This window comes from Salvelinus alpinus, chromosome 31 (genome assembly GCF_045679555.1).
Source record: "Salvelinus alpinus chromosome 31, SLU_Salpinus.1, whole genome shotgun sequence".
Lineage (NCBI taxonomy): Eukaryota > Metazoa > Chordata > Actinopteri > Salmoniformes > Salmonidae > Salvelinus > Salvelinus alpinus.
Window position 1 is genome coordinate 12,393,376 of NC_092116.1, and position 24,171 is coordinate 12,417,546.

Here is a 24,171-nt window from a genome sequence, read left to right on the forward strand (position 1 = left end):
TGTTAGGTTAACTCAATCTCATGTAAAATGTATGAAGTAGTGATACATAAATATGCACAATGTGGATCAGGGAACTGTACTGCTCAAGGCTAAGGCTTGAAATAGACTGGACGGCATTTGCCCTATTTGGCATCATCAGTCTTAACATTTTAGGGCCAGGTTTTCAAAGTGTTTGCACATGCACAAAGTTAAAACCATACTAACTCGTTTTTTTTAGCTGCACCTTTTTTCTAAACATCAATTTGACCTTTTGTTTGCCCTTTTGTATATTTTTGTATATTTCACTTCCTCTTGAAACTATCTGGTGTAGTAAGACAGGTGAAAATAAACACACACACACACACACGCGCGCGCACACACACGCACACATACACACACACACTGCAAAAACACGACACACATTGTTTAATGAAAACTGACCATTCACTAGTCATTCACTAATAAATACTCTTATTGGGACTAACAAAAAGCACCAAGTAAGCACACTGGTAGAACACCAGCAATCAATGCTTTAAGACAAAGAAGAATGAGCCCAGAGCTTGATAAATGTTGAGCCATTGACATATCGATTGAGTCAGTACACAAACACTCACCCTAAACAAGTCAGAAAACACCCTGGGCGCCAGCACTATACGTCCTATCGATTTCTGTTCAGGCTCAACATAGATTATGCTGCACTTAGACCTTTAATTCCCTCTCTCAAAGTCATTACACAGGCAAATGTTTAATTAAGCAATCACTGTGGTGTAATCTCAATAATCCAGTATCTGAATGTGGGCCAAACTGGCACCCTCCTGCCTGTCCCTTTCCTTTCGTGGAAAAATAGGGGAGGTATTAGTTAGCTATAGCCAATAATGTAGCGCTAGAGAACAGTGGGAGAAATGCCCACCACCAAGTATGACTCCTGTAAAAGGCATAAGGGAGGTATCACCTATTTGTTGGATTTGTTTTTGCACTTTGCACTTTGCACTTTGCCTTACATTACATGTATACCTATGTAACTAAACAGTAATAACAGGTAGGTATAACAGCAACATGAGGCTAAGTGTTCAATTATTTTTAAATTGGGTAAAGATAGACTGGCAAAGATATTTCAAAAGTCCACTATTGAACCTCACACAAAGGTACCTCACCGCATCCACGCTGACAATCCAACAACTGTGCCACATAGGCTAAAATAGATCTGAAATCCGCACCCTTCCCAGAATGGTCCACTAATTAAAAGCCTGCTTCAAGGATTTTCAGCAGATTCAGGCAGGTGTTCATGGTTGACCTATTTTTCAGCCAAAGGAAGACCGTTTTTAGGGGCAAGGATCGAGACAGATGTTTCTGAAAAAGTGTTGAGCTCTTGTTCACCCCTCCACGCCTCCATGCACAAGGGCTACAATTCATTATGTCTGTTTTTTGTGGATGATTTGGCATTCCAAACTGTCCTCAACTGGACACACCGTGGAATTATTCCTCGCCCTAAATTGTCTGTCAGTTAGTGGAAGACAGCTTGTCACACATAATATGGGTGTCATGACTGCTAGTGGAGGACAAGTGCCTATAAATGGCCACTGTTGCTCATCTCAAAGTTAAGTGCATGAGGGTGTAATTTCAAATTACAGTGATCTTCCTATATTCATATCAAAAGTGAGGTCAGTACTTTCTGAAGCCAATGGCAATAAATTCAATAGGCAAATGTGTGCAACTTCTATGATCTATTACTGTTCAACGTAGTCAGCAGTGGTGGACTTAGGTATAGGCGACATGGGCAGCACGAGGGAGCGGCACGAGGCGCCCGCACAATTTTTTGGGGGAATGGTAACATTTGCGCGATCCGTTTTCTATCACTCATTTGCACGTCACGTCAATGATATCATGTCACCGTGTGGGACTGTGTGTCAATTAACCTTGTCATAGTGGGTGCCCCGATTCTAGTTTGTGAGCTAGGCAGGCTACTTCCTGGGAAGGTCTCCGACTCAGAAGTACGAGATGGGGAGGGGGTGGGGGTAGGTTGACCTCAGGTCTCCCCACTGGAAATCCGAGGTAGGGGGAGCGGGGGAATCTATAAAATAGCGCACCTCTAACTTTGTAAAGTACTAATGCAGTTAGTAAAATCAGTCACACTACGAAATGCTACCAAATAAACCACAATTAATTCATAATACTGTGAATATATAGTTTCACAGACATATCGTTGCATTTTTTTTCTGGTTTGTGATAAATCGTTAAGAATAATATAAAACCAGTCTGCACACCACCAAGGTGAATTGGTTTAGTCTTGACTCTTGGTTGACAGTGTTGGGGGATGGGTAATGTAGTCTTGACTCTTGGTTGACAGTGTTGGGGGATGGGTAATGTAGTCTTGACTCTTGGTCAACAGTGTTGGGGGATGGGTAATGTAGTCTTGACTCTTGGTCAACAGTGTTGGGGGATGGGTAATGTAGGCTTGACTCTTGGTCAACAGTGTTGGGGGATGGGTAATGTAGTCTTGACTCTTGGTCAACAGTGTTGGGGGATGGGTAATGTAGTCTTGACTCTTGGTCAACAGTGTTGGGGGATGGGTAATGTAGTCTTGACCCTTGGTCAACAGTGTTGAGGGATGGGTAATGTATTGATGCTCAAGCGCCAAATCAACACAAGTTTGTTTCTATTTGTCTTTGTTACTTCTTTTTGATATTCATGAGTCTTATTTTTATATTTATATAGTTTTAAATGTCATGATTATTTTGTGTTGTTCCAAATGTCTGAATAAAAATTACAGTTAGTGCAGAATGTTATTTTTTTTTGTTGGTGGTGGTGGTGGGCTGAAGGGGGGGTTCGCCCAGGGTGCCATACACGCTAGATGTCACCGCTCTTCTCAGAATGCATGGATCAAAACGCAGCGTGGTAAGTGTTCATGATGTTTTATTAATCAAAAAGCACTCTAACAAAATAACAAAGAGAAAATACCGAAAACAGTTCTGTCTGGTGGAGACACTAAACAGAAAATAACTACCATCAAAATCCCAATGGAAAAGGACAACTTATATATGATCCCCAATCAGAGACAACGATAGACAGCTGCCTCTGATTGGGAACCACACAAACATAGAAATAAAGAAACTAGAATGCCCACCCTAGTCACACCCTGGCCTAACCAAAATAGAGAATAAAAGCCTCTCTATGGCCTGGGCGTGACACTAGAACCGCCACTGGTAGTGAGAGTATATCTGAATACGTTTGAGACACTTAGTGTACAATTCTTTCAGAGGCAGAACATGAGTCAAATCCAGAATATACTCACATATGATATGCTTCAAAATCCTCCACATTATCAGAATCTGAGTAGATTATACCCTTTACGTATTAGTTCACATTTATCTCTCAGAATAACAGAACAAGAAAGTCAGAATTTCTTTAGTTCCAAGTTCCAAAAAGTGACAAAAACAATTAAGCAGTATGCTAATCATGATTGAATTCAGAGTTGGTTGTTTGTTCTTTGTCATTGTGTTCGAAATCAGGAATATAAATCAGAATGAGAATCAGAAGACAAAGCCGACTATTACACAGATAACATTGGAAATCATTTGTCAATTCACAATGCAACGAGTCAAATACAGCTAGGCGATATCTAAATGAGGAAAGAGTATTCCTACAGCAGATAAACAAAGGCAATTATAATCGTGTCCTGTTCAGAATATTTGGGCGAGCAATAAAAAAAATGACGATTCTGCGGCAGTAGATAATTAACTTTTGACACTTTTCTGTGGGAACGAGCCAAAAAAGATGTTTCTGTCAGGGTTGGGGGGGGGGGGAGGGGGTGGAGGAGTGAAGACACCCAGTGGTGGCAAGGCAATCGTATTATCAGAGTTGCTGAAGTAGAACTCAACAGATATAATTATCATGGATGATTCAACTTATATGGTAATTACGGTATTAGAATAAATGGTAACATGGCAGCAAGTGACCTAAAAAAAAGAAATCTGCTAGCAGAACAAAGATAAGTGTGATTTGTATTGTAATAAAAAAAATTAAAACGTCAGTTTCTAATCTTTGCCACCTCTCTGTAGAGAGGCTGTGGCTTCAGATGAGCAGCAATCATAACACATTGGCAACCCTCCCCTATTCACATCTCTTGCGTAATCCCAATGTTCGCTGGAGTCTGAGATACCGCTTATCAGTCATTTGAAGTTTTGAGTTGCAAACATTTAAGTCATTTTCTGATGCCGGGCATGCTCGCTTGTCAGGGGGATGTTCCAGTTTAGAACACGGCATAGGAATAAAGCATGTGGCACTGAGATATTTTGAATATGAATGCCGGCTTACGTTTGCAATTCTGTATGACATAAGTGGGGCTGTTGTGGTGACCGTGTTACCGCCTCACCGGCAGTCATTAGTCATGACCGCATTGAAATTCCACGTGACCGTTGAGTCAATGTAATCTCTTTTTATGCACTCTGGACATGTTTTGGTAGCAATTTGAAATTATTTATACTTTTACTTTTGAAGTATATTTTTGCAATTACATTGACTTTTGATACTTAACTGTATTTAAAACCAAATACTTTTAGACTTGTATTCAAGTAGTATTTACTGGGTGACTTTCACTTTTACTTGAGTCATTTTCTATTAAGCTATCTTTACATTTACTCAAGTATGACAATTGGGTACTTTTTACACCACTGTGTAAAACATGGTTGTTGTGGATGTTGTTTCAAAGCCTAACACAACGAAAAGGACATTGCTTTCTAAGGTGATGATTAATTCAAAACACCCATACACATATTAGAGCTTATGCATATGCATAAGGAGCCCCCCCACCCAAAAATAAATAAATTCATAAAAATACAACTGAATTAATAGTATGACTGTGACGTTATACATATAACATATAACAAAACTGATTTAAGATGTATTTCGTATATAATTGGTCTAGCCTACACAAATTAGAGTAATTACCATAGAGTGTGGACTGTATTATCATGCATGCTGGATGGACTGGTTACCTTATGCTACACTACAAAATGTATATCCATGTGTCTGGGAGAGAACGTATAGCCCTAGGCGATGCTGTTGGCTCATTGATTGTGCAGGGCGGCTTACAGTTAGCCTGCAATTAGTGAATTTGTATTTGATTTTTTATATTTTCATAATGAATTGGGTGACACATTACCTTTAGCCATACAGAATATCTCACCACCATGCGTTTCCATCTCCTCCTCTTTCTCCTTTACTCCTTTCCCGAGCACGCAGACGGACTGTCGAGTTTAGTGAAAGATGTTTAATTGCTATCGATGTTCCCGAACACATTTCACTTGGTTTCCCAAATTAAGCCCTGGGTAGCTGCAGGAACAAGGTTGGAGAGCCCATGGCATACAGAGTTTGGGCAGTGAGAACATGCTCCTCAAACAGACGTTGACGCGTGGAGTGAATAAGTGTTCTTATATGTATTTCTCAGCTGCTCATATTAAGCACATGCTCCGCTATAAAAACCGAAGTAGCCAACAAAACGGACTGGTGGGAATGAGCATGACATCCATTCGCTATTCGAGTGCATACAGATGTATTTTTCCCCCTGCCCCTTGTTCCTGCCCATTTGATAATGGTCCATTCTAAATCAAAACTAATTTGACATATTAGTAAAGACAAGATTAAATTGAGAATAGTCTGATGGGTGAACGTATGATCACTTGACGAGACAACAGCTGTGCATCCTGAGGCAAAGGAACAGAGAGCAAGCTTTTTTGCTACTTTCTCAAATCATCAATAGCCTATAGTCACACCATGCAGCCCATATGTGTTCTGATTTCTAACACATTCTAAGGTTTGTATCATTCACAGCCACTTTTGCATGGCAATAACCAGCTGCCCTAAGCATAAGCATTATAAACTCAGCAAAAAAAGAAACGTCCTCTCACTGTCAACTGCGTTTATTTTCAGCAAACTTAACATGTTTAAATATTTGTATGAACATAACAAGATTCAAAAACTGACACATAAACTGAACAAGTTACACAGACATGTGACTAATAGAAATGGAATAATGTGTCCCTGAACAAAAGTAACAGTCAGTAAATGGTGCGGCCACCAGCTGCATTAAGTACTGCAGTGCATCTCCTCCTCATGGACTGCACCGGATTTGTCAGTTCTTGCTGTGAGATGTTACCCCACTCTTCCACCAAGGCACCTGCAAGTTCCCAGACATTTCTCCGATCCAACATGTCCCAGACGTGCTCAATGTGATTGAGATCCGGGCTCTTTGTTGGCCATGGCAGAACACTGGCATTCCTGTCTTGCAGGAAATCACACACAGAACGAGCAGTATGGCTGGTGGCATTGTCATGCTGGTGGGTCATGTCAGGATGAGCCTGCAGGAAGGATATCACATGAGGGAGAAGGATGTCTTCCCTGTAACACACAGCGTTGAGATTGCCTGCAATGACAACAAGCTCAGTCCGATGATGCTTTGACACACCGCCCCAGACCATGACGGACCCTCCACCTCCAAATCGATCCCGCTCCAGAGTACAGGCCTCAGTGTAACACTCATTCCTTCGACGATAAACGCAAATCCGACAATCACCCCTGGTGAGACAAAACCGCGACTCGTCAGTAAAGAGCACTTTTTGGCAGTCCTGTCTGGTCCAGCGACGGTGGGTTTGTGACCTTAGGCGACGTTGTTGCCGGTGATGTCTGGTGAGGACCTGCCTTACAACAGGCCTACAAGCCCTCAATCCAGCCTCTCTCAGCCTATTGCGGACAGTCTGAGCACTGATGTAGGGATTGTGCGTTCCTGGTGTAACTCGGGCAGTTGTTGTTGCCATCCTGTACCTGTCCCGCAGGTGTGATGTTCAGATGTACCGATCCTGTGCAGGTGTTGTTACACGTGGTCTGCCACTGCAAGTATGATCAGCTGTCCTTCCTGTCTCCCTGTAGCGCTGCATTGCAATTTTTTCCCTAGCCACATCTGCAGTCCTCATGCCTCCTTGCAACATGCCTCAGGCATGTTCAGGAACCCTGGGCATCTTTTTGTGTGTGTTTTTCAGAGTCAGTAGAAAGGCCTCTTTAGTGTCCTACGTTTTCATAACTGTGACCTTAATTGCCTACCGTCTGTAAGCTGTTAGTGTCTTAACGACCGTTCCACAGGTGCATGTTCATTACTTGTTTATGGTTCATAGAACAAGCATGGGAAACAGTGTTTAAACCCTTTACAATGAAGACAGGGTCCTGAAAAAGGGACGTTTCCTTTTTTGCTGAGTTTATAAGTTATAGTTGGTCCATATTAGTTCGTATTGCTAATGTATTACTAGTATCACATACTGTATATTACTATTTAATCTAATTCTAAACGTATTTCAGAAAATCAAGCTCTAAACCATGAATTTCTATGAAATAATTCCTTGGCCTAAAGAAAGACAAATAGCGAACACTCAAGATAAATATTTATAGAATTTCACATAATAGCTGTTTGGAGAGGAGATCATTTTGAACTTTGACCTTATCAAGCCTTCGCCATACAGACGTTAATCAAAGTCAACACGCAATCTTGCTTTGATAAGCTGCCAGCAATAATTCTCCCATTGAATGCACTTACATTTGCAAGGGGTTCGCACAGGTGCACTGAAGAAGAGCTGATTGCGTGTGGTGATCCTACTGATTACATTTTACATTTAAAACACATTTGTCATTAGAGGATTCAGTGGTGGCTGATGTGGCGGTAAGCTGAGATGTACAAATAAGAAGCTGTTATATATGCACGCTGTCACATGTTTCCTCAGTCTTAGTTATATTTCACGGTAACATTTCAAAATCATCAGCATTGTGGACAATGTCTATCACTATACTGTATCCAGCGGTGGACTGGCCATCTGACATTTCAGGAAAAACACGGGCGTTTGTTATAAATGCCAGGGCTGATTTTTGGTCCTAGTCTGCCTGAGGCTGCAGACTCTGATTCTACAATGACTTCCTCTTCCTGGTAATATAATATTTGATATTCTAAATACAAAGACATGCATGCTGTTATATCATGGCTGACAATGATAGGTCCACACCAGCCCTCATTATGCACCTGTTTGTGTGTTAGGCTGGCAGCTTCCCTCTGAACGGCTTGTCAATGTTAAATGAAACAATCATCGACTGTAGCAGGGGGAGTTCAGCATTCTAACCATGCCGCCCTGCCCCCTGTACTGCGAGCAGAAATACCAATGATCAAACTCAGAGTGGATTTCTCCTCTAGTACAAAAAATGCATATGAATGAATGTGTAACAGTATTGGAATGATTGTGGCATGTACTTTTCCATAGAAATTCACCATGATCTGTTAGTATATATTACAGACATTCTGAGAATAGAGAACCCAGTTTATGATATTTTCAGATCATATGTTATACTATTTCATCAACGTGCATCTAAGACGCAATGAGGTTCCTTTATACTGTTTAATTCTACATTAATGTGGGTAAGGGATGATTATCACTCTTTTCAATGGTATAAATTATAATACACTCCGGTGGGTCTATTGTGTCAGAATATTTCATTATGAAAATGTGCCAGTCAACTGACAGTAGGGGTAAAGATAATAAATAAATAAAAATGTAATGGATTTGTGACCAGTACATATCCAGCTGCTCAGAAATGATCTCAACCAAGCTGCGTGGAAATGGAATCAATGAGCATCGTCTTTTAAAGTCATTCTACAATCCATGTGTTCCAGCACAAATGTAATCCACACTGTGTTGCGTGTGTGGTAGCGCTTATACCACACAGTGTGTTAGTGTCTACAGTGGAAGCTCTTGGCAGTAGTGGACTTAGTGGGCGATGTGTAAATTGACATGTTATAAGGCCTGTTAAAGTGACACTAGTCTCCCCCAGGGCTGGTTGAGATCTTAGCCTTTGTGTTGATGGAAGCAGTAGCTGACAGCCCTCAGATGCTCGTCCCCTCCCAGAGAGGAAATAGCTTTCAAAGAGGAGAGGGGGAGGAAACACTAACTGTTGCGTTCCTTGAAACGGGCCCCTCTCTTCCTATCTCACAGTATCACATTCTTCCTAGAAAACGCAATATGGATCGTCAACACTCACGACTGTATCAATTACAGATGTTGAGAGCAATGGGAAAGATCAATAGTGGTTCACCAAGAAAGACATTTAGCATTTTGCTGTGAGACCTAAATCAAAAACAGGGGGCTCTCAGGTGCTCTCTTTTAAGTGATGCTAACTGATAAAAATGTGGCTTCTGTGGGGGTCAAGTTGTACTGTATATTAAGATTTTTGCTGAAAATTACATACATTTGGGGTGAAAGATTTCTGGTAAAAATACCACACTCTTTCAATGTGTCACTCTATTTCCTTCAGTATTATGCATGGAAAATATTAATTATTCAAATATTAATAGTAATCAAGGAGTAAATTATCATAAAATTGCTTCATGATTAAATCATATCACGGGACAATAGCCATTGACATTGATATAAACATTATGATTTCATGAGGGTTAAGAGTATCATTGATTTTTTTATAAACACACTACCCTCTAAGCCATTGTCATTCAGTTTATTAACCATTTTGCCTTGTAATTGGAGTGGCCACAAAATCAAGGCCAGAGAGAGAGTGACAAGGGACTGATGCATGTGTCATGCAACATCTTCAAATGGACCTTTTAAAATATCATTAATTCATCCAGTGTTTCCCAACTCCTGTCCTCGAGTACCCCCAACAGTACAAACTCCACATGACCTAAAGTATGTGGACACCTGATTGTCGAACATCTCATTCCAAAATCATGGGCATTAATATGGATTTGGTCCTCCCTTTGCTGCTATAACAGCCTCCACTCTTTTGGGAAGGCTTTCCACTAGATGTTGGAACATTGCTGCAGGGACTTGCTGGAAGCAAGCCACAAGAGCATTAGTGAGGTCGGGCACTGGTGTTGGGCAATTAGGCCTGGCTCGCAGTCGGCGTTCCAATTCATCCCAAAAGTGTTCGATGGGGTTGAGGTCAGGGCTCTTTGAAGGACAGTCAATTTCTTCCATATTGATCTCGACAAACCATTTCTGTATGTACCTCGCTTAGTGCACGGGGGCATTGTCATGCTGAAACAGGAAAGGCCCTCCCCAAACTGTTGCCACAAAGTTGGAAGCACAGAATCATCTAGAATGTCATTGTATGCTGTAGTGTTAAGATTTCCCTTCACTGGAACTAATGGGCCTAGCTCAAACCATGAAAAACAGCCCTGGACCATTATTCCTCCTCCACCAAACTTTACAGTTGGGACTAAGCATTGGTGCAGGTAGCTTCCTGGCAACTGCCAAACCCAGATTTGTCCGTCGGACTGCCAGATGGTGAAGCGTGATTCATCACTGCTTCAGAATTCAATGACGGTGAGCTTTACACCACTCCAGCCAATGCTTGGCATTGCGCATGGAAACTCATTTCATGAAGCGCCCGACGAACAGTTATTGTGCTGACTTGCATCCAGAAGCAGTTTGGAACTCAGTCGTGAATGTTGCAACCAAGGACAGACAGTTTTTACGGGCTTCAGCACTCAGCGGTCCCGTTTTGTGAGCTTGTGTGGCCTACCACTTCGCGGCTGAGCCTTTGTTGCTCTTAGATGTTTCCACTTCACAATAACAGCACTTATAATTGACCGGGGAAGCTCTAGCAGGGCAGATATTTGATCAACTGATTTGTTGGAAAGGCGGCATCCTATGACGGTGCCACGTTGAGATTCAATGAGCTCTTCAATAAGGCCATTCTACTGCCAATGTTTGTCTATGGAGATTGCATGGCTGTGTGCTCGATTTTATACAGCTGTCAGCAACGGGTGTGGCTGAAATAGCTGAATCCACTAATTTGAAGCGGTGTCCACATACTTTTGTAGATATAGTGCATGTTTGTTGTGGCCCAGGACAAGCACCTGATTCTACTTTTCAACTAATCATCAAGCCCTTGACAAGTTGAATCAGGTGTTTTTGTCCGGGGCTACAACAAAAATGCGTGCTGTTGGGGGTACTCGAGGACCGGAGTTGGGAAACACTGTCCTTATCCATACAAATGACCATGGACTCAATAGCCATACACATCAGAGTATGACACTGTTAGGTGCGAACGTTAGTATCAGCCTCCAATTCCACATAGAATTTTCACATGGGGCCACTTAGCCCGACACATGAACAATTGGAATCCAGATTACGTCTTAGTGTCGTTGCAAACGACCTTTCGGGGGTAGAGAAAGGAGGAGGGGCACTATAATAAATATATAGAAAATGCCCATATTTCATCGTAATGTTCCTTTGATGTGACGTGAAAATAAGCCCATTTGCTACAATGTGTCAATTACAGTGTGTGAGCGTATAAAAAGCGCCGTGCCACATGGATTGGCTGCGGAGGGGTCATTCTTCAGAGGCGGATTGTGGGGAGCAAGCACAGTCGGCTAGCATTTAGATGCAGAAAGATTTGAGGGAGCGAAATTGATCAAAACGAGGCTATGGGGTTGCGGCGTGTGTATGTGCCCACACCAGAGTGTATCGTGTGTGGGGAGATGGTTGAATAGATGAATGTTGATGCCCTTCATGAAATACACATTCGGAGGCTGATTATATTGTGCTTTGCCTGTCACGCTGCATAAATAGTGTAGGGGCCAATTGCGGAGCCCACAGAAAGGGACCATTAGGATGCCTCTGTGCAGTGGTGTTATGAAATGAGATGAAACAGAAAGACTTACATTAGATTACATAGCCATGCAGATAGGCTTACATTAGAAGAGATAGCCATACAGATAGATTTGCATTAGACTATATAGCCATAAGATATACTTACATTAGATTACATTGCCAAACAGATATATTTACATTATATTATATAGCCATACAGATAGATTTACAGTACATGAAATTAGTCATACATATATATTTACATTAGATTATACAGCCATACAGATATGTTTACATTAGATTATATAGCCATACAGATATATTTACATTCGATTATACAGCCATACAGAAAGATTTACATTAGATTATATGGCCATACTGATAGATTTACATTAGATTATTTATCCATACAGAAATACTTTCAGTATATTAGATTATATAGCCAAACAGAAAGATGTATATTAGATTATATAGCCATAAAGAAAGTGGGGGGGAAATGTATGGAAAAGAGCAGGAACATCAGCTGATAACTTTCATAAATATTTTGTTTACTATGTGCATGGGAAATGTTTAAATCTAGAGCCTTCCAAAGCTGATGAAGAAGTTGGAAACAAACAAATATCATGCATGTTGCATAGTTCACACCACTGAACACTTACTATTCTGCTATTGGATAGTTTAAGGAGCAAATCACTCCAATATCAATCAACCAAGACATTCCAATATATAGGATATCCATTGAATAAATAACACAATTCTTCACATTATTGACATCCATTCATCTATTCTTCTTCTTGAGATTCCTGGTGTCCTGCACTTGAGGACCCTCTAATTCAAGCATACCATGATTAATACACACAGGACTGCTGTCAAATAAGATCCACCTTGGAGAAGTTGTTTGTGCTACCAATGTAGGTCATTGCTGAGGTTTCATCAGCAGTACATGCATGGCACTAACATACCGTACTTTTGTCAGAGACAGCTTCATTGCATAGTTCATTTTGTAGATGTATTGGGTTACTTACTATGTTTATGTGTCATAGAATGTGCCTGTACTTTAGGTCATTGACGTGTCTGTCAATATGTAGTCAAAATGAATAAGATGAGTCTCAATGTTAACTCATAAGCCAGTGAGTAAAAATGAAACATTCAGGATTTGTCAAGAGTAAGGCTTCACATATAATTGCTAATTATAAGGTCTAAGGAAATCAAATGTGTTTGGAACTTTGCAACAAGAATGAATTTGGCTGGCAGGCAGGCAGGCAACTATATCAAATGAGTGTTACTTTATCATAGTTTGGAAATGGAATGGGAGTTTCAATGCAATGGGATTTTTCTTCATAGAAATTAGAATTGACCTTCTTTCTCTCAATTTGCAGTATAAATAGCAACCTATGATATTATCCTTCAGCCAGTTAATATTCTCATTCAAATAACATGTCATTACTATAACAACATACAACCACTACACTCAAAACTCACTTCCACTTTTCAGAATCAGACAGGTGAGTGCACACTTGGATCTTTTTTAAATAAGGCATTGCATTAATGTGACAAGTTAAATTGAGTCTGTTTTGTACTGTATTGTTTGGGCTGTCAGAATGAGTTTTCACATCCCAGTATACATAGCGAGTTGCACTGTGATACAGTGCAGACGTGTGTCAATGTCTACAGTCCTGCTTGTGTACAGTAGATAGACAACTATAACAGAATCCAACCCACAGTCTTTTATATGAACTGCCAGACAGAAACATACAGACCTATAAAGCACGGAGGCCTACCTTGAGGTTGAAGGTGTGAAAGTCATGGAACATTCTCTCTCCTGAGACCTGTGTGACAATGAAGAAGATGAGACGTCAGTCATGATTAAGGACGCCCGCAATTACAGAGCAGCCCCAGTGACAGTGATCGATCAACGAGGAACTCCTCTTAATGAAGACTAAAGCACCGGGGGGCTCCAGGGACCAAACAGGAAAATGTAACTAGGACTACAGTATGCAGTTCCAGATGCTTCAATCAGCTTGTGATAGCATGTTTATAGTGTGTTAGTTAATAGCACCTGTGATGCTAACATATTAAATGCACATAATTAATTGCAGTTACTAAAGCCAGTTCTCAAGAGATAGTCGATCAACACACCCTGATAATCTTATCAAACCAGGGGGACACAATCCAAAGTCCAAACCTGAACAATGCATCGTCAAAGTCATGGTAAAACATTGAATATTGAATGAAGGGTACACCCTTTCTGTTGCATTGAGCTGTCTGAAGGGCAGAGGACAAGAATAATATTCCACTCCAAACAGCAACAACCACCTATTCATGGTATCGGTATGCCCAGGCCATCACTAGCAGGTCACCTTGAAGGTGGACAACAATAGACAGAATTCATTGAGTTTGATTGAGTTTTTGTTTTATTTGTGTTAAAAGACTGTCTGAACCCAAGGGCCACTCAAACAGAACTGAATCAGTTTGACTGTGAAGTACAACTTTGTTTTCTACCTCATTGTTAAACTCTAGAGAGAGAGAGAAAATTCAGGCCCTGGAGGCGGATGCATGGGATGCCGATGTGTTAAAATTCAGCAGGTGATTCAGCCCCGTAATACACGAAAAACCTGGATCGCGACGGGCTCTGACTAACCATAGGGAGGTACACATTTGCTTTTGGTTCTATTTCCATTATGTATAAGGGGTAGAGTAAGGCCGTTGCCAAAAACAGACGGGCCCTTTGAGGGAAAACATCGGACCGGAGCTCCAAGAAACAGAAGTGAATAAAACAAACGACCTCCGAGAATACGGAGGAGGGAAAAAACATCTTTGAGATATGGGATAAATCATTTCATGTGTCACAGGGTGATAGATGGAATAGACTGCAGAATGAATTGGGTGGTACAGTTGGGAAAATGTAGATCTATGGACGCTGTTGTTGGCATTCCCTTCCTGGGCCACAAACTCAAGTGGCGATGCCATTTCATTTGGTGATTTTTGGAGCAAAAATATTATTTTTGTGTGTGTGGGAACCAATGAGCAGCTTTAGGGTTACGTCAATTTGGAATGGTAAGCAATTACAGTGATTAATATGAAATGTAAAATATAGATGCTTGGCCTGTCTACCTCAAATATATCCTGTTTTATACTGTATACTGTTTATACTGTAAATGTTGAACATCTATACATCAGTAGAGGATCCTCAGAGGAGGTAGGGGAGGACCATCCTCCTCAGTGAATTTCATAAAAATTTAAAGTGCAACATTAAAAAAGTTAATAATTTTTAGAAACAACTATACTAAATATATCCACATCACCAAATCATTGATTAAAATACACTGTTTTGCAATAAAGCTCTACAGTAGCCTCAAATCAAATCACATCAAATTGTATTGGTCACATACACATGGTTAGCAGATGTTAATCCGAGTGTAACGAAATGCTTGTGCTTCTAGTTCTGACAGTGCAGTAATATCTAAAAAGTAATCTAACAATGTCACAACTACCTAATACACACAAATGTAAAGGGATGGAATAAGAATATGTACATATAAATATATGGATGAGCGATGGCCGAGCGGCATAGGCAAGATGTAATACATGGTATAAAATACGGTATCTACATATGAGATGAGTAATGTAAGTTATGTAAACATTATTAAAGTGGCATTTTTTAAAGTGACTAGTGATCCATTTATTAAAGTGGCTAATGATTTGAGTCTGTATGTAGACAGCAGCCTCTCTGTGTTAGTGATGGCTGTTTAACAGTCTGATGGCCTTGAGATAGAAGCTCTTTTTCAGTCTCTCAGTCCCAGCTTTGATGCGCCTGTACTGAACTCGCCTCCTGGATGATAGTGGGGTGAACAGGCAGTGGCTCAGGTGGTTGTTGTCCTTGATGATCTTTTTGGCCTTCCTGTGACATCGGGTGCTGTACTGTAGGTGTCCTGGAGGGCAGGCAGTTTACCCCCGGTGATCCGTTGTGCAGACCGCACCACTCTCTGGAGAACCATGCGGTTGTGGGCGGTGTAGTTGCCGTACCAGGCGGTGATACAGCCCGACAGGATGCTCTCAATTGTGCATCTGTAAAAATTTGTGGGGGTAAAGCCAAATTTATTCAGCCTTCTTAGGTTGAAGAGGCGCTGTTCTGCCTTCTTCGCCACACTGTCTGTGTGGGTGGACCATTTCAGTTTGTCCGTGATGTGTACGCCGACGAACTTAAAACTTTCCACCTTCTCCACTATTGTCCCGTCGATGTGGATAGGGTGTGCTCCCTCTGCTGTTTCCTGAAGTCCACAATCATCTCCTTTGTTTTGTTGAAGTTGAGTGAGAGGTTGTTTTCCTGACACCACATTCCGAGTGCCCTCACCTCCTCCCTGTAGGCTGTCTCGTCGTTGTTGGTAATCAAGCCCACTACTGTTGTGTCGTCTGCAAACTTGATGATTGAGTTGGAGGCGTGCATTGCTGTGCAGTCATGGATGAACAGGGAGTACAGGAGGGTGCTGAGAAAGCACCCGCCCCCAGTGTTGAGGATCAGCGAAGTGGAGATGTTGTTTCCTACCTTCACCACCTGGGGGCGGCCCGTCAGAAACTCAAAGTGAGAGCTATGGCTATCCAACACTGGAACTCTTCCAAGTCAAGGTAAGCTTTAGGTTTTATACATTTATTGCCACCGGAGGCCCGCTGGTGTAACTGCTAAACTGCTTGCTGACTGTCCACTGTACTGCATGATTGTAGTGGGTTTACTAACGTGTTAGTTATTGTAGCTATGTTGACTATGACGTTACTAACGTCGTCAGCTAATATGGTGACATTGTTGTAGGCTGTGTAGCGGTTAGCGGTTATTATATGAAAGTTTGTCTTGGAAAGGTTTTATCGCCTTGTCACAGACAGCTGATGTGTTGTGCACAGTCCACAAGGGAAGGGAAAAGGTGAGAGGAGAGCGCACAGATGCAAGAAGAAATTATACAACGAGTAAAATGTTTATGCTGTTTGTATGTGACTGCTATGAAAGTGAACTGTGTTTGCGTATGATCAGGGGTGTATTCATTCCACTGATTATGCTGAAAAACATTTTAAACAGAAGGAAACTAGTTTTCAACTGTTGGACTAATGATCACACCAGACCAGCTAGATGCAGACAAGAGTGTGCAAGGCGGTATTGAATGTGTTACTCTCTGTCACCTTGGGTGTGTTCTTATATTCACTCTGGAGAGCCAGTGTGCTCAGAGCGCACTCTGGACGTTCTGGCCGAGGAGTAGGGTTGATCCGAGTGTTCTGACCTCACAACAGTAGTCAAGCACCCAAGCTAACTGGCTAACGTTGGCTAGCTAGCGAGCTACTTCCAGACACAAATGAGAGAACACTTCACTCTGACCATTTTACTCACCTTTGCAGAGCTGGTTAGGCTGTTTTCAACTGTGCTGCTGGCAACAATTTAATGAATAAAAAAATTGCCAAAGTTTCCTGACACCGGTCATATTCAATGGGTCATATTCAATAAATGAATCAGTTATTCTGCGCTTTGGTACACAGACACAAGTGCTCTGAATTCAGAGTAGATAGCCAGAGTGAATTGACAAACGCACCCCTTGATTACTCAAATGTTTCTCTCGACCTATGCACCTACCTACATTGTAAACTGCCATTCATAGGTTAGGTTGTAGCAACCTCATGATGGGTATAGGGGAAATTAGACTATCATGTAGTAGCCTAAACCTGCCAATGTTACATTGAACTGGGTGAATGGAACATGAATGACAGTCATTCAATACGTTGTAACAGAAATTATAATCCTCCCTCATCTTAAACGTCACCGACCGCCACTGGTATACATAATTCATCATACAAATCACCTTGCTTAGTTCTTACTTGTGCACTCACCTAATGGTAAATATAATGTATCACAGTGCAGCTTTGAAGAATCTCAAACATCCTTCCACTGGCAGAGATCAACTGAACTGCTACCCTCCATTCAATAGAAAGTAATTACTCATATGAAGAGGAGTTTACTCCATCAACTTCTCTCTTTTGTCAGGTACAGAATCCTATAACTTCCAGTGGAAAAGCACAGTGATGGTGTGTGCTGTACGTACTATACTGTAACCACACTAAGCTGCCCTGTTCAAACGTGATGCCCTCCAATGCAATCTCCCTCCCCGTCCGAACATCAAGATTACAGGGCTTAAGGTAATGGAAGTGGGAGAATCAAACATCCAGTGGGGAAGAACTGCACGCTCGTACAGGCTGGGTGTCTCAGCGAGCACACACTGTATGGGGTACATTATCTTGCCTTGAAATAAAAGTATGTAAGTTGTAAATACTATGTACCTATGGGTTCTATTCCAACTTCCACACTAGCAAACAAATTGGAACGCTGCCCAATAAATGTGTTATTTCTAAGTGGTATGCTAGTATGGACATTGGAACAAACAAGCTATTACTTTAATTGATGGGAATACTATTTGTCCTTTTGATGCCATTATTTAGCCTCTACACCTACAACCACTGTTCAGCCTTCCATGCTCATCATACTGTACTGTGCCAAGGACTTTTATTCCTCCCTCAATAGTGCCTTGCCACAAAAGTTAACCTCACCTAATTTGTCCTTGTTCAGTTTTTGGTCTCCATAGAAACTGTCCCATCAAGTCCATTCAAGCCAGAGTGGCAGGGAGGGAAAGACTCTTGTCTGATCTCAAAGTGGTCTCATTTTAAATCGATTGTGAGTATGGCCTAAGTCTAACATAATTACAGTTAATTAGATAACTACTGAGGTGCTGTTGGAGTAGGTTAGGACAATGATACCCTGATGTAAGATTCAAAAGTTAAAAGGCACTTCTTCAACGTGTTCATATAGACTAGATAACAGGCATGTTGACCTAGTATTGTATCTTAAGAGACATACTGTCAGACTTGTCAGGCTTAAAAATAGAGTTGTTTAGCCTTTCACATATGAACTGATGCTTATTTGTCATGGTTCTTTATTCGAAGTGAACATGAAACATCATGCTTAAGCTCCTTTGAAACGTGTTGCCATGTGAAGGTCCTAATTCAATCCACACCAGTGAAAAGGTTACCGCTATGTGACAAAAAGATGACATTTATATCATGTAGATGAATGAATCTGTGTTACACAGGGAAAACAAAATTGATTGCATTGGTCGTAGTGCAACAGCATTGATTGCCTTATGGTAGTGTAATGGAAATGTTATATTTGATTCAAAAATGAAAAATGTAAACTGAGAATAAGAGTAAATCCTAGCAGCCAGTCTTTTCTGACACCTCTCTCCGTAATGTTCATATGCTTGGAAAGACCCTTTATTTCCAAATCACAATGCTTTATAAAAAAAGAAACACAAACACACACATTTTAGGCTTTTTGAGGACAGTTAGCATTTTCACAGCCCGAGGTGTCGTGCATCAGATGCTGGAGTTATCTTGAAACAAGAAAGAAGTCAATCTAGTGTAAGAAACAGCTGAATGTGATAATTGCTTCAGGTTGCAAAGGGAGTCTCGAAAGTTCTACCCATTACACTGTAACTCAGTCATCACTCTTTTGTTGTAAACCAGAGCCATTTTTATACAATCAGTCTACTGAATTCACCATCTGGTAGTTTGCTTGTTTGCATTCTTTGAGGAATGTTTGACTCATTTCACACAAACGTGTTTCTTTTGTGGTGTGATCTAGTAGTCAGTCGGAAACAATGTGTCCGAATGGTGCAGTCCTTTCAATGGGTAGGTCCTGCCAGATGGCAATGTCAATACTCTGTTTACAAATGTAAATGATGGTATTTGGAGTGCCATGGAGTACGCCTTTCAGTATGCTTTGAAATGTAATAACAATCTTTTGCTGTGTAAAACTTATTTGTCCCTTTGGAATGATGACAATAGTGATGGTTATTATGTTGATGATCATGATGAACATGAATGAAGATGATGACAATGATTATGTGACGATGATGATGATGATTGGTCCTTCAAAATACACTATAGGTTGCATCCGTAAATATAGGCTTTACAACAGACTGGGAGAGGGTGGCAGGGAGAGGGTGGCAGGGCCAGTAACCGAAAGGTCGCTGGTTCAAATCCTTGAGCCTACTAGGTGAAAGATATGTCGATGTGCCCTGGAGCAAGCCACTTAACTGTAATTGCTCCTGTGAGTTGCTCGGGATAAGAGTGTCTGCTAAATGACTAAAATGTAAAATGAGACACACAACCAAACATTGAGAGCCACTCAGCCTCGCCTACAAATATCTGCACTGTGACGTGTTCTGCTCTGTGTCAGCAGACTTGAGACTACTGTGTATGCATACAGTTTATATCTGCTCTGTATAAGCAGACTTGAGACTACTGTGTATGCATACAGTTTTTATCTGCTCTGTATAAGCAGACTTGAGACTACTGTGTATGCATAGAGTTTATATATGCTCTGTATAAGCAGACTTGAGACTACTGTGTATGCATACAGTTTATATCTGGTCTGTATAAGCAGCCTTGAGACTACTGTGTATGCATACAGTTTATATCTGCTCTGTATAAGCAGCCTTGAGACTACTGTGTATGCATACAGTTTATATCTGCTCTGTATACGCAGACTTGAGACTACTGTGTATGCATACAGATTATATCTGCTCTGTATAAGCAGACTTGAGACTACTGTGTATGCATACAGATTATATCTGCTCTGTATAAGCAGATTTGAGACTACTGTGTATGCATACAGATTATATCTGCTCTGTATAAGCTGCCCTGAGACTACTGTGTATGCATACAGATTCGGAAGGCGCATAAATGTGAATAGAAAAAAACTCCTCAGTTGAAAAAACGTCACCACTGACTGCTTCCTCTCACAGCGCCCAGAAAAATGTATCTCCTCAAGTCCAGGCCTGACAATGATGCACTGTCCAAATCGCTCCCATTGATCCCCACTATTATAAACTATAATTCCACTTAATAAGTTGCCTTCATGGTCAACAAGATGGATTTGAAGCCTGAGAGTGTTGTCAACTTTGAGTGTAATTGCTCAGTACTGAACAATGGAGTCTATTTTGTTTTTATGGAAAACAATGACCCTTTTCCCCCCCTATCCTCACCTCTTCTACTCTCTCTGTACCTTCGCACATTTTGGAGAGCGCCTGAATCCGGGTGAATTTAATGATTTGATGTTAACAGTAGAATGGGACCTTAGAGCCTCAGGAGATGGAAAAGGGAACATTTGGCTGGTGGAGCTGCTTGCCTCAGCACTTAGGAGCAGCACATTTTAAACACTCTGCTTTCACCCGGAATGGCCGACAAGAGGGACTGATGGGGGTGTGTTGACGTGGGGCACCTGGGGATTGTGCGGCCATTCATCACGTTAATGAGTCACGTCATTTATTTACCCCTAAACGCGGGAGTTTGTTTAGAAGTTCCACCCTGCTAACATGTATTTTTTCTGTAATGTTAGTTGAAGCTAATGATTTGTCCTAACAAAAACTAACGCTTGGGGAGTTGATATACAGTGAATGTGCATAGGCTTGTGGCTTGCGTACAAGGTACATTTTTTGTGTGTGTGTTTGGTTTATGACAGCGGAACAATTAAGATGCACTTCTCAATCTTGGTTTCTGCGCAAAGTGAGCGGTGGAAGGTTACCACAGAATTAAAAGAAACATATTGACTGTTACATTTGGCAATACCAACCAGAGACACTGCTGTGGCCGTCTATCTTATTGTACTGTTTGTAATAGAAGTGTTTTTTTAGGCCTGAGACGAAACACTGATGAGAAGGAGAGATTAGAATGAAGGGAGGATATTGGACAGCAGAAAACATTTTACTTGGGAATCCAAATCTGTGATATTACCATTTTGCGGGTGAGCGAATTTAAAGGAAGATGGACTGATAAATATATCAAAAGTTATTTACCCATTATAATTGGAAATGTCTGTCACACTGTAACTGCGTCTACCTTTATCAGCGGCAGGTATTGTATGGATGGCGAAATGCTGCATGTCAGCCACATCTTTAGATATATTCAGGCAACAGATATTTATTGTAGGGAAAATGTTCAGACGTTCAAGAGATCAAGTGAGTTGTGTAATATTTGACTAAGGTCAGCTTGTTAATCCCCGTTCACCCCATACTGTGTATGCACTTTCAACAAAACCATGATGAACATCTTCTCTCTTGAGAGACTTCAACTGAATCTGTCATTAAACTCAATGCTTGAGGTGACTCCAGTTGCTAATTACCAGTTGCTAATGACATGGAGCACTGGCATAGGCTGTTCATACTAGACTGAACTGAGCAGACTGAAACCCCTAGGCCCCTAGGCTCATCTGTTCAGACACTTTAACAGCCTATGGCTGCCCGGCCCGGCCTTGTCAATCGGCCACTCCCTTCTCCCCATTGTCCCCACTCCCCGACTCCCATCCCTGGGCTGTCACCCTCACTGTCCTGCCTGTCTGGGGTCCAAAGTGACACTCAGCATTGGCTGGATGAGCTCCACCCGGAGCCGCTCCGACGACGAAGCAGGACACTGTGCGGACGCCGTTGGGCCCTGAAGATGTCATGTTGTGACAGTGGCAGCTGTTTCAGAGCCGGGGAGGGTGATAGATAGGTGGCGGCAGTAGTGGACTTTCGTGTGTGTGTGTGTGTGTGTGTGTGTGTGTGTGTGTGTGTGTGTGTGTGTGTGTGTGTGTGTGTGTGTGTGTGTGTGTGTGTGTGTGTGTGTGTGTGGTTACTAAAATGAGATCCAGACACAGATCCGTGGAAAATGTCAAACAGTCTTTCTCTTACAAGCTGTGGTTTGTGTAAACAAGATATATTCTTGGAGATATTTGACTAGATTAGAAAATAGTAGGGGGTAACTCAGCCCTTCAACAACAACAAAAAATCAACAAGAGCTGGACAAAATTGTCACGCCCTGACCATAGAGAGCTGTTGATTCTCTATTTTGGTTGGGTAGGGGTGTGATTTAGGGTGGGTTATCTAGGGGAATTGTATATCTATGTTGGCCTGATATGGTTCCCAATCAGAGGCAGCTGTTTATCGTTGTCTCTGATTGGGGATCCTATTTAGGTTGCCATTTCTCCATTGTATTTGTGGGATCTTGACTATGTGTCATGCCCTGACCTTAGTTATCTATGTTTTCTGTATTATTTTGGTCAGCTCAGGGTGTGACGAGGGTGGGTATGCTTGTTTTTGTTTTTGTTTTGTCTAGGGTTTTTGTAGATCATCTTTTGTTTTGTAAGTCTAGGTAATTGTAGGTCTATGGTGACCTGAATTGGTTCCCAATCAGAGGCAGCTGTTTATCATTGTCTCTGATTGGGGATCCTATTTAGGTTGTGATTTTCACTTTTGGTTTGGTGGGTTCTTGTCTATGTGTAGTTGCTTGTCAGCACTCGTTTTGTATAGCGTCACGTTCGTTTTGTTCAGTGTTCGTTCTTCATTAAAAGAAGAATGTATGCATATCACGCTGCGCCTTGGTCTCCTCATTTCAACGGACGTGACACTATGTTTGTGTGTAGTTGCTTTCTGCACTGCATGTAGCTTCACGTTTAGTTTGATTGTTTTTTGTGCTTTAAGTTTCTCTTCTAAATAAAAGGATGGAAACATACCACGCTGCATCTTGGTCCACTCATTTTAACAACCGTGACACAAATAGAGTTAACACTCTGTAGGAAGTGAAAACAAACTTCACGTTAACATCTAAAATAATTTGAGGACCCCTGTAGATATATATATATATATATATACTGTACATACAGTATATCGGAAGTTTACATACACCTTAGCCAAATACATTTAAAGTTTCTCACAATTCCTGACATTTAATCCTTGTAAAAATTCCCTGTCTTAGGTCAGTTAGGATCACCACTTTATTTTAGGAATGTGAAATGTCAGAATAATAGTAGAGAGAAGGGTTATTTTCAGCTTTTATTTATTTCATCACATTCCCAGTGGGTCAGAAGTTTACATACACTCAATTAGTATTTGGTAGCATTGCCTTTAAATTGTTTAACTTGGGTCAAACATTTTGGCTAGCCTTCCTAAAGTTTCCCACAATAAGTTGGGTGAATTTTGCCCCATTCCCCCTGAAAGAGCTTGTGTAACTGAGTCAGGTTTGTAGGCATCCTTGCTCACACACGCTTTTTCAGTTCTGCCCACAAATTTTCTATAGGATTGATGTCAGGGCTATGTGATGGTCACTCCAATAGCTTGACTTTGTTGTCCTTAAACCATTTTGCCACAACTCTGGAAGTATGCTTGGGGTCATTGTCCATTTGGAAGACCCATTTGCGACCAAGCTTTAACTTCCTGACTGATGTCTTCAGATGTTGCTTCAATATATCCACATAATTTTCCTTCCACATGATGTCATCTATTTTGTGAAGTGCACCAGTCCCTCCTGCAGCAAAGCACCCCCACAACATGATGCTACCACCCCGTGCTTCACGGTTGGGATGGTGTTCTTCAGCTTGCAAGCCTCCCCCTTTTTCCTCCAAACATAACAATGTTCATTATGGCCATTTCTGTTTCATCAGACCAGAGGACATTTCTACAAAAAGTACGATCTTTGTCCCCATGTG

The 24,171-nt window shown here is 41.3% G+C and overlaps 1 protein-coding gene across 37 annotated transcripts in view; it reads right to left on the bottom strand.

Annotated features, from left to right (window-relative positions):
- LOC139561502 (receptor-type tyrosine-protein phosphatase delta-like) overlaps positions 1-24,171 on the bottom strand; it is a 600,941-nt gene that overhangs the window by 304,640 nt on the left and 272,130 nt on the right. For all 37 annotated transcript variants that reach the window (XM_071378643.1, XM_071378677.1, XM_071378668.1 and 34 more), the window contains exon 8: positions 13,400-13,447. The gene's annotated coding sequence lies outside the window, so the exon portion shown is untranslated. The remainder of the gene's footprint in view (positions 1-13,399; positions 13,448-24,171) is intronic.